Source organism: Gossypium hirsutum, chromosome A11 (genome assembly GCF_007990345.1).
Source record: "Gossypium hirsutum isolate 1008001.06 chromosome A11, Gossypium_hirsutum_v2.1, whole genome shotgun sequence".
Classification (NCBI taxonomy): Eukaryota; Viridiplantae; Streptophyta; class Magnoliopsida; order Malvales; family Malvaceae; genus Gossypium; species Gossypium hirsutum.
In genome coordinates, this window is record NC_053434.1 from 108,807,187 (window position 1) to 108,818,102 (window position 10,916).

Sequence of the window (10,916 nt, forward strand, 5' to 3'; positions counted from 1 at the left end):
AGAGAGAGAACAACCTTTGCTACTTTTTTTTCCAAGAATTTTCTTGCTTTTTTTTTCCTCCTTTTTTCTTTTCTTAATGGTCTAATCTTGATTTTTCATCCCTCAACTTTACAAAACCTACCCATTATTCATATATGAATAGGGAAAATCAATTATTCTTCAATTTATATGCAAAAGATTTGCACCAATAAATTGACAAACTTTTTTATTTTTTGTAAAATTGAAAGGTGAGATGATAAATTAAAGTATACTAACTTTTAAAAAAAAATTCAACGAAATTCAGAATTAGAATTTTCTTAAATTCCTTTTCTTCACCTGGAAAATGATATTTAAAATCTAAAATAGAGAAAGAAAAAAAAAGGATAAAAGAGCTCAGAAGCGTAGTTTTCCATCGTAAGATCAGAGACAAAGATGAACCCAACATTCACAAAAGAGCGGTTCTCTTCATTGCTCCAACAATATGCACCAGGCGGGGATCGAACCCGGGTCTGTACCGTGGCAGGGTACTATTCTAGCACACTGGTGGTTCGTTGTGCAATCGTTTTAACATATTTTATAAATCCCATACATTGATTTTTTTTTTTTTGAAAGATATCTCATATTGTTATTTGGTACAGCTTTTACTCATGTAAAAATGAAATGAAACAAAAGAAGAGATCAATAATTTTAATAGATTTAGAGCAAGGGACGCATTCACTTGTGTTAAATTTTCTGGAAAAAGTAGATTTTTTTATTTCTCCAAGTAAAGCAGGTAGTAGAAACCTAATACAATAATGCTGCTGTTACTAGCAGCATTCAGGTGATAAACAAACAACCTGGTTCATTTTCTAACTACGTAACTTGGAAGATTACTAGCTACATATCACAGACAGAAACACAATACAAAACTGCTTATTTGTTTTGGTTTGGTAATGCAGGCTTCTACTCTCACTCAACCCTTCATTAGTACTTTAACCAAATTGCTTACCAAATCATTGATACAATTTTTCAATAGTTTGAGTTGTTGGAGAGTCCGTTCATCCAAAACTTCATATTTTGCTGCAGACTTGGCATCCATGGTTTTTTTCAGGTTGAAACTTTGCTCCCCTTTGGTGGTGTATTACCAAACTTCCAGTGTAATTGACTAAATCTATCAGGCAAAACATCACCTGCTACCTCATTTATCGGAACCGCATCAGAAATTTCTTTCAAATCTTCTGCTGTGAGCTTTACTTTTACTGAATCAATGTTACTATCCAGATTTTTTATCTTTGTTGTTCCTGTGAAAACAAGAATGAAAGAAAGGATCAAAACTATGGTCCTAGTTCTATTATCTAAACAAGGCATATGCATTGGCACTTGGTACAAGGCCATCGAAAAGAGATAATAGATGTTGAAAATGACAGAATGTGACTCACCGGGAATCGGTGCTACATCATCCCCTTGATAAAGAACCCAGGCAAGTGCTAATTGTGCAGGGCTACATCCATGCTTCTCAGCCAACTTATCCACTTTCAAATACATCTTGTTTCTGTCCAAGTTTTCTCCTTGAAACCTTGGGAAATATAGCTTAAAAGGTAGAAGTTGGGAGGGTATTAGTTTACTTTCTATACAAAGATAAAGTAGGGGTAGGCGTTCGATCGAATCGAACCGAATCGAATGAAAAAATTTCGAGTTAATTGAGTTGACGAATCATATTTTATCATCTTAATTTGATTTGAAATTTTCTCGAATCGAGTCGAGTGAGATGGAATTCAAATCGAATTGAACCGACTATATTTGTTTGAGTTAAATTTTAAAAAATAATTTTGAGTCCTTGTAACCACTGTCACCCTCGTACTAAAATTTGCCCACCTTAACCAAAATTTTTATTAACTTTCATCACCTCATAATTTATTTATTAATTTTTATATGCACTATTTATTTTGGAATTAAAAAATATATTAAATATAAAAATATGATTTTTTAATAAAAGTTATTTCAAAAAATAAAATGTGAAATGGATACTAATATAAAATTTTAACATGAATATTTAATGGCATAATTAATAATTCAATTTTAATATAAATATTCAATATGACTAAAAATTTTAATAATATAAATAATATAAAATGTGAAATTTAATTTAATAATATAAATAATAGATATAAATAAAATTATTACTATTTATGTTTAGTGATTTTTTTTTGGATAATTTTAAATTTTTATTTGAGAGTAAAGAGTGAGAAGTAAAAATTTAGGGGAAAAATAAAAAGTTTTGGGCAATAAAAGTTCGAGGGAAAGTAAATAGGGGGAGTAAAATTTTGGAGAAAAAATATTTAAAAAATTTTGGGGGGGAGTTTGGGATAGATGGGAGGTGGGATGTGAAGGAAGTAAAAATTTTAAGGGGAAAGTGAAAGGGAGTAAAAATTTTGGGAGAAAATAAAAAATTTTAAGGGTTTTTAGGAGTAAAATTTTGAAAAAAAATAAATGAGAGAGTAAAATTTTGGTGGGAAATGAATTTTGGATAGATTAGGGGGTTGGGATAAAAGGGGAGTAAAAGTTTTGGAGGGAAAATGAGAAGGGATAAAAGTTTTGAAGGAAAGTAAAAATATTTGAGAGTTTAGAGTAAAAATATAAAATATTATAGTTTGATATTCGAATTATTCGAGTTATTCGAATTCGAAAATTCAACTCGATTCAAACTCGAAATTCGAAAAAAAATTCGAGTTGACTCAAGTAACTTGAATAACTCGATTCGTTTAACTCAAAATTCAATTTTTTTTTTAATTTTTTCGAGTCGAATTGAGTTTTGATCACTAAATAAGTTAGTTCCCATACCAGATGACTATTTGCAGGCACAGTTTCCACCACTCCTTTGCCACCAAAGAAACCGCGACCAAGAGGGCTATAAGGAACAATCCCAATTCCAAGTTCCCTGCATAGAACATGACTAGCAAGATTAGAGTTCGAATTACATTTTTTTTTAAGTTTCAATGGTTCAAGATACACGAACGAACCTGCAAAGGGGGACTATTTCATCCTCGATATCACGAGTCCACAGCGACCACTCCGTCTGGAAAGCACTTATAGGATGAACCGCATGTGCTCTCTTTATAGTTTCAGGGCTAGCTTAAGATAAACCTATGTACTTAATTTTCCCCTCTTCCACTAACTTCTTGAGTTCAGAAATCTAAAGTCAAAAGGCTCAACCAGTTAAAAGACAGTTTCCCTACAATAAGAAGATGAAAGAAGGAAAATCTAGGACTTGGTATTATGTATTGAACAAATAATCTTATGGTGCTTTCAACTGCGGCACTTACAGTATCCTCTATAGGAGTGTTGGTGTCAACTCTGTGCTGGTAGTAGAGATCTATATAGTCCACATCTAGGCGCTTTAGGCTAGCCTCGATAGAGGCACGGACATATTCAGGTGTACCGTTTATTTTGATACCAGTTGAATCCAGTTTTTCGAAACCAAACTTTGTGGCTAACTGTACCTTCTCTCTTGGTAGCTGCTTCAATGCCTGAAAAAGGAAGATATTGGTTTTACAGGTTCATGAGACAAGAACAATAATAGAAGCTTGGGTAATTGGACTTGAAAATACAAACAGCTTGTCCAAACATGTCTACCTTTCCAACCAAAATTTCATTAGTTTTGGGTCCATACATATCAGATGTATCAAAGAAAGTGATTCCTCTGTGGAATGCATGCTTGATAATCGATATCCCAACTTCTTCAGAGACTGGACAACTGTAACCCCCAGTGAGACCCATACAGCCAAACCCCAACTTTGAAACCTACAAAACAAAAGAACTAAGACAATTAAATCCAGCTACAGTCTGCATATCTTGGAGGAACAAAAATGACGAAAATTCAGGGCATATCTAGAGACGACCTTTGTCATGAGTAGTGTAAGAAGAACAGAATCTAACCTCCAGTCCTTGAGTTCCCAGTTTGACTCTGGGAATCTGAATTCTCTGCTGCTCCTCACCCATCTTTTGTTCCTTCTCTTTTCTTTTTTTTTCTGTTCTTTCTTGTGTTAATGAACTAAGGCTTTTCTTGTTTGAGTACAGCTCAAAAGAAACAGTAAGTATAAAAGATTTAGCAGATGGCTATGAAGGTTAGAATCTCCATCTTAGTTCGCTACTCTAAATATGTAAAGAATTCTGAATATGTTGCTAATATGTCACCCCATAGGTTATCTTTTTGTCTGTTTTATTAAAAACATTAATATTTATGTTGCAAGAATTTATAAACTTTGATAATATGTCCTCCCATAGGTCATCTTTTTTTTTTCTGTTTTATTAAAAACATTGATATTTATGTTGCAAGAATTTATAAATATTTAAGGGTAATATCCTTTTTTTCCCTCTCAACGTGATAAATCGGTCTAATTTGGTGTTTGTAATTTTTTATTCACTTTAATATTTAAACATGATAATTAGACCCATTTTGATCTCGACATGGATATTATTTAGATTTAATGATGTGACTAGTGTTACTAGAACAAGACCGAATCGAACGGATTAAGAATTGATCGATATAATAGTTCAAATAAAGGGATTGAACCGATTGATTGGGAAACTACATGAAATTGGTAAAAATCGAAAAGTGGGGCAAAAATCGATAATTGAACTGGTTTAGTAATTTTTTAAATTTTTTACGAATTTTTAATTAATTAATTAATTAATTATTGTTGGTGTTAGCTTTGATTTTTCAAATGATTTTATATAACAAAATATTTCCTAAATCAAATTTTGTAAAACTTCGTGTTAAACTTTGGGAAATTATATTCAAGTAATTTTTAAATTTGGTCAAATGCTTAAATTTTTTTTATAAGTGTTAAAAGCGTCCAAAATACCTTTAAAATCTAACTTTGAAAGAAAAAATTTGGGTTGTGCTCTAATACTCTTATTAAATAACACTTAAATCTTTGACACAATGCACTTAAAAGAAAAAAATTTCAATCTATAAGAATAAGTGTTCTCTATTCAGTATCTCACCTATAACCTCAATTTATGAAGAATTGAGACTTGCTAACATATCATATTAATTACAATCAATCTTCCCTTAAAACAAGCAAGATAATAAGCATAAAAAATATCTTCAATCACTTCAAGATAAGTTTTGAATTTTCAAGATATAATTCCAAGTTTTACCCGATTCGATCTAATTCATCAAACTTAATCCTCCAAACTTAAGAAATTGATTCATTCGGTCCAAATCCAAATTAATTTCCAAAATATGTTGTTGTGTGTAGTTTGAATATTAAAGATAGTTTGACTAACATCCAAGTATCAGTAAAAATCAAAACCTAAAGATTTTTTGTTGCCAAAATTTACTACTTAAACATGACAAGTTTTTTGAGCAGACAATGCTACAAACCAGTTGGTAATGGTCCAAGTATTGCTAAAAAACTACCTCAATAATATTGGTAATAAATTTCGTAATATAAATATTAATAAGAGTAAAATAATAATGTATAATCAATAATATTAGTAGCAAACTATTGATGATTAATAACAAAAAATAACTTTAACATATGATTATTCCATTATTCGAGATGTTTGATTGAACTATCCAACTATCAGAATGATACCAGATATTTACTATTTTATTTTTCTGATACCAAACACTGATACTAGATAGTCCTGGTTTGATACAGGAATGTTAATTTTATGTCATTGTATTATTCTTGGGTTTGTGGTATGAGATTTTGAGTTATCTATTTTTATTAGAAAGGTTTCTCATTTTGGGCTTTGAAGTAAAACATTGGTATTAACTATAGAACACATAGCTTTGAAGTGGAGCCGATAAACTATAGTTAGTACTTCAAATTCAGGAAGCATTTTGTAATTATGGATATAAATTTGAAGGGTCAAAGATGGTAAAATGTTTTTATCTGTTAAAGAAACCATAAAATTTGAGTAGCAATTAAAATGTATTAGGCTAGTATATAGATTTATTTTTATATTTCCTAGTAAAGAATCATTAAACATAATGCGTCTTTGGTCTCTTAATACAATTAAAATTGAGGTGTTTTTAATGGTTTCAATGTTAAGAGGTTTGACACCAACTTAAATCAATCCAAAATGGACATATTTATATTTTTGTTCTTTGAGTTTATTAATGATGACCTTTATCTAATAATTGGATTGCTTCATATTCTTTTTTTATTTTTATAAGGTAACTACAAAAGGCCTTTAAAGTTTTAAAAGTTATTTTCTTATAAACTTGATTTATTCGAACTCTCGAGAGAGTCTAATTATCAAATCTTTTGGTTAAAATATAGAAATTTATTAAAAATATAAAAAAATGCAAAAAAAAAGTATTAAAAGAATTAAAACTATAGAAATGATGTAAATTACAAAAAATAAACAATTGTAAAAATTATGAAAAATATTAATAAATTAATAAATTAATAAATTTACAAAATATTATAAATATAAAAAATCATAAAAACTAAAAATTTCTTTTACACACTAACCATCATTTCGTCATTAATGAACCTCCCAAAAAAATAACCTCCGAAAAATATATATCATAAATGAGTATGCAAGTCAACTGGGTGGATACAAGCCAACAAATTAAATATATTATTCAAAAATAAAAATAAAATAATTAATAAAATATATCTTCTTGTGTAGATACTTTATGAATCAACACATAATCAATTACTTTAAATATACCATTTAGAAATTAAAAACTCAAAATAACAATAAAACAAATTTTTAATTTTCTTTCCCCAGTGGGTTGATTAGAAATATTAAATAGATTTGTAAATTAAATTATACGATGTATAATATATATATACATATATATACGCAAACAACTTTGTATGCATACTTTTAGAAAATGACTAAAAGGTAAAAACTCCTCTCCGGTCACTCTTGATTTTAATTTTGACTAATTTTATCTCTCTCAAAAAAATTTTAAAGCAATTTAATTTTTATCAATTTCAAAAGTGGGTAACAAAAGAAAATTAATCACTATTTTTTTTTCAATTTGTACATACTTTTTATTAGTATAATAAATTTAGCCATCAAAACTTACATATTTTATCAATTTATTTTTGATTTAACAAATTTAATCTTCAATATTTATATATTCTGTCATTTTAGTTTTGATTTAACAATTTTAGCTTACATACATATTCGTTCAACATTTACACAAAATATATAAACATCGAGAGCTAAATTTATTATTGTATTAATAAAATTTATGTACAATTAACAGAAACATTAACTGCCGTGATTAAATATTTTTAGTTACTCACTTCTAAAATTAATAAAAACTAAATTTCTTTAAATATTTTTGAGAGAGGGACTCGTGTTTTTACCCTAGTAAAATAACTTAATTAATTTTTCCATCCAGTGAGATACAAATTTTAAATCAACTCATTAATAGTCATGCAATTAATTTCTTTAAAATACAATGGTTAATTTATACATATATGTTGGAAAAAAAAATATTTGAGAAACTAGACTGAATTTCTACAAATTTACTAATCTACGCTGTTTTTGGAGAAAGAAAGGAAAATGTATCTTACAGGGTGCGTTTTCATTGCCACATCAGTGAAAACGTGCCCTGTAGGATGCATTTTCAATAGGAAAAATTGTTTTTTTTTCCTTATGATTAGAAATTAAAAGTTTGTCGATTGATTTTTATCAATATTTGAGATAAACATGGTTATAGTTTTAAGTAATGTTTGAATTTACGGTGGTGCCATAGAGTTGGGTGACTTATAAAGTTCATCTATTATGTGAGTATGGAGCCATCATCCGAAAAGCCGAATCATGTTTCAACTCAAGGTCCCAGTTGACACTGATTATACAGTCTAGGGTTGAAGTGTAACTAGGGCTTCAAGTTTACAAAAGTTATGCTGTCAAAGGATGGAGCATAAATGGGGGCCAGTTGGCAATGGTTATGCGAGAGCATGGCAACCAGTTTTTCCTTGTCAGAGGAGGATGATTTATAAAACCCAAACAGAAGCACAAAGAAGAAAACTGCAGTGGCGTTTTAATATAATCAAGTATTTTGTTTTATCCATATCCACCAAAGGCGGTGACCTCGTTATTATAACCTGTGACATAATTGGGGTGTAACAAGTTTTACTAACAGGGTCACTACCTTTGGTGGAGATGGACAACACGAATTACTTGATCATACTGGAAAGCCCTTGCGTTTTTCTTCCTCGCACTTCCGTGTGGGTTTTATAAAGTATACTCCCTGACGAAGAGAAACTGGTTGTCGTGCCCGCATAACCACCGCCAACTAGGGCTCCAGTTATGCTCCATCCTTTAACAGCATAACCTTTGTAAACTTGAAGTCATAGTTACTGTAACGACCCTATAGTCAAGGGTGTCGGAAAGTGCATTCTCAGGACTCCGTTCCCGTAAATTAGACTCGTTAATATTTTTAAATGAAGTTATTGTGTAGTTAATTAGGTTTCGGTTAAGCGAATGAATTAAGAGTTATTATAGTTTAAGGACTAAATTGCGTATAAGGTGAAAGTTGAATTATAGATTACAGATTAATTAAAAGGGCTAAAGAAGAAATTATGCCTTATTCCATTAAGTGGACGGCATTAATGTTACACAAATAGCATATGTGTAAACTTATTATTATATATATACATATTATAATGGTTAAAAGTTAAAGTATGTATATATGTATTATATAATATATATGTTATAATAAAAAGAAAAATAAATAATAAAAGATAGTGGAAAGAAAAGAGAACATGCAAAAACAATTTAGAAAATAAGAGAAAGAAGAAAAGAGTGGGACCGCAACCTAAGGGTTTCAAACTTTTCAATTTCAATTGGTTAGTCAATTTAGTCCCTTTTCTTGTAATTTTTATATTTTTGAAATCCTGGTGTTTAGTACTAACCGACCCATGTTGAAATTTTAGCAATTATTAAGATTTTAAATGTTGTTAATGTTGAATAGTTTTGGTATTAGGGATTAAATTGATAGGTTTCTAAACTAGAAATGAAAAAGGATTAAATTGTAGAGAAAATTGTAAATTTTGTGTAATAGGGACTAAATTGTGAAAAATTCAAAAATTAGGAGTTTAATTGAAAATAGGGAGTTAAATTTAGTTTAAAATGAAATTTATATGAAAATATAGAATTAAATGTGAAGAATAAAAATTAGTCTCGGTTTCGGGACTAAATTAGAATTTAGGAAAATATTTTAGCGAACCATATTTCACAAGCATCGGAAAAGTGAGTTTAGGGCTTCCGTCTTAGGAAAATGAGTTCGTAAATATTTATAAAAAAATAATATATTAACGAAGTTAGTTGTGAGTTGAATTAAATTTTAATTAGGTGAATTTATTTTTAATTAGAAGTAATTAGTAGAAAGGATTAAATTAAATAGAACATAAAAGCTTAATAATAGAATAGAGAAAGAATAAAGGATTAAATTAGTAATTAAACTAAATTAGTGACATGTGTAAGTTAGAAAATAAATACATGTGTATTTAAATTATTAGTACAAATGTATATAATATATAAATTTACTTATAAATTAAGTAAAAGATATTTACTTATTATTATTATTATTATTATTATTATTATATTTTATCAATTAATTGAGATAATGACAAATGTATGGTGATAAAATATTACGTGTGTACATGTGTGTATGAATACACATGTAGTATTTTTATTTGTATTAATTAGATATTTTATTATTAATTAAGTAAATGAAAGAAATAAAATGAAATAAAGAATAAATTAAAGAAAGAAAAACAAGAAAAAGAAATAGAGAAGAAACGAAATAGAAAGAACGAAAGAAGAAAAGAAAAGAAAAAGGAGAAATTGGGGTTTGAAAGCTTGGAAGTTAAATTTCAAACAAAGAAACCGAGATGTTGAATGCCAAGGCAAAGGAAAAAGTGATGGAGGAGTAGCTCGAGAAAATATCGGTTTGTATTACCTTAATTCAAGTTATTTACTATTAAATGTTTAATTTCAATATATGTGCATGAAAAATGAAATTGAGGTAAGTAGTGATATTTGAATTGAATGAGAACTGGATTTGATTGATGAATGTATACATGTGTGAAATTAAATTGTATAATGATTTTTGGTGAATTTGAAATTGTGATTGAATTGTTATTGTGGCTGATTTGAATTCGAATGATTCCGATACCCTATTAACTAGTCGGGCTAGGGTAGATATAGTTGGCATGCCATAGGATGGGAAGAATTCAGGGATTCTTCGACCTCGAGTCGATGAGATACTTGGTGTGTCATATTTACTTCGGATAGATTCGATGAGGCGTTGGTTGCCACTTTGCTTTGGCTTAGCCGATGAGACGTTGATCGTCACTTAATTGCTTTGAACTATCCGATGAGGCGTTGGCCGCCACTCTGGTGTGTTTGGTTGGATCCGTGTATCCTCTAAAGTCCGAGTTATGTTAATAGGGGAAATATATGTGAAGAGAAAAAAATCAAATGAAGTTGATAAATGGAATTATTGAATGAAATGAGAAAGTGATATTGCAAGATGAATTAAGAAATGCAATTTGTGCGATGAGATTGAAGGCATAAAACCAAGGTTCATGAATTATTTATATTAGAATGTGAAATGGATATTTATATGTGATTGAGAGATGAACCAAATGTTCATGAATAGTTGATAATCTTTTTGATGAAATATTGAATCAAATAATGAAAATGATACAATGGAAATATTTTAACTTGGTATAAATTATATGTATGATTTGTTAATTATTTATGCATGTTTATGATATTTTATATTTGCTTTAATTTGAATTATGGTAATACCACTGAGTATTTCCAATACTCAGCGTACGATTTGTTTCCGTGCGCAAGCTAGGTAAAGTTGAAGTTTGGTGCAGCATCTGAGTCAATCCCGACCTCAGCTTAGTTTCTAGTGATGAATCTATCTTTTGGAAATGTCGCATGTATCAGGTTTTATTTTA

The 10,916-nt window shown here is 29.3% G+C and overlaps 1 non-coding gene and 1 pseudogene across 1 annotated transcript; both read right to left on the bottom strand.

Moving 5' to 3' along the window:
• Nucleotides 1-368: 368 nt before the first annotated feature.
• LOC121210276 (small nucleolar RNA snoR114) lies at nucleotides 369-453 on the bottom strand. The gene has a single exon (XR_005905396.1). It is a non-coding gene; the product is annotated as a small nucleolar RNA snoR114 (small nucleolar RNA).
• Nucleotides 454-712: 259 nt separating this feature from the next.
• Nucleotides 713-4,105, bottom strand: LOC107889052 (probable aldo-keto reductase 1; annotated as a pseudogene).
• Nucleotides 4,106-10,916: the final 6,811 nt, after the last annotated feature.